Source organism: Eimeria mitis, genomic scaffold, assembly GCF_000499745.2.
Source record: "Eimeria mitis Houghton genomic scaffold, Emh_scaff4791, whole genome shotgun sequence".
Taxonomy (NCBI): Eukaryota; Apicomplexa; class Conoidasida; order Eucoccidiorida; family Eimeriidae; genus Eimeria; species Eimeria mitis.
The window spans coordinates 749-1,077 of record NW_013573091.1 but is presented as its reverse complement, the minus strand read 5'-3'; positions in this window follow the sequence as shown (position 1 = coordinate 1,077).

The window sequence follows — 329 nt, the reverse complement described above, 5'->3', positions numbered from 1 at the left end:
AAAAACCCTAAACCCTAAACCCTAAACCCTAAACCCTAAACCCTTGCCTGTGACAAGCCCTTGTGTGAATCCAAATTCTTCTAAGAGTCGTTTCGTAAGGGGTAGGCCGACCCCATGTAGCGGGGTGTATACAACCCGGAGAGAGGAGTTTTGTGTTTGTTGTTTTTGTATGCATAGATCAGCAGCAACAGAAGAAATATATAATTTTGTTATTTCTTCTGTTGGATCTATAAACTTCACTCTCTCTGTCGATACATATGTACATACACCCCGTACCCTGTCAAAAAAATTCTCCACCTCAGGCCATAATAGCTGAATACACACATAAA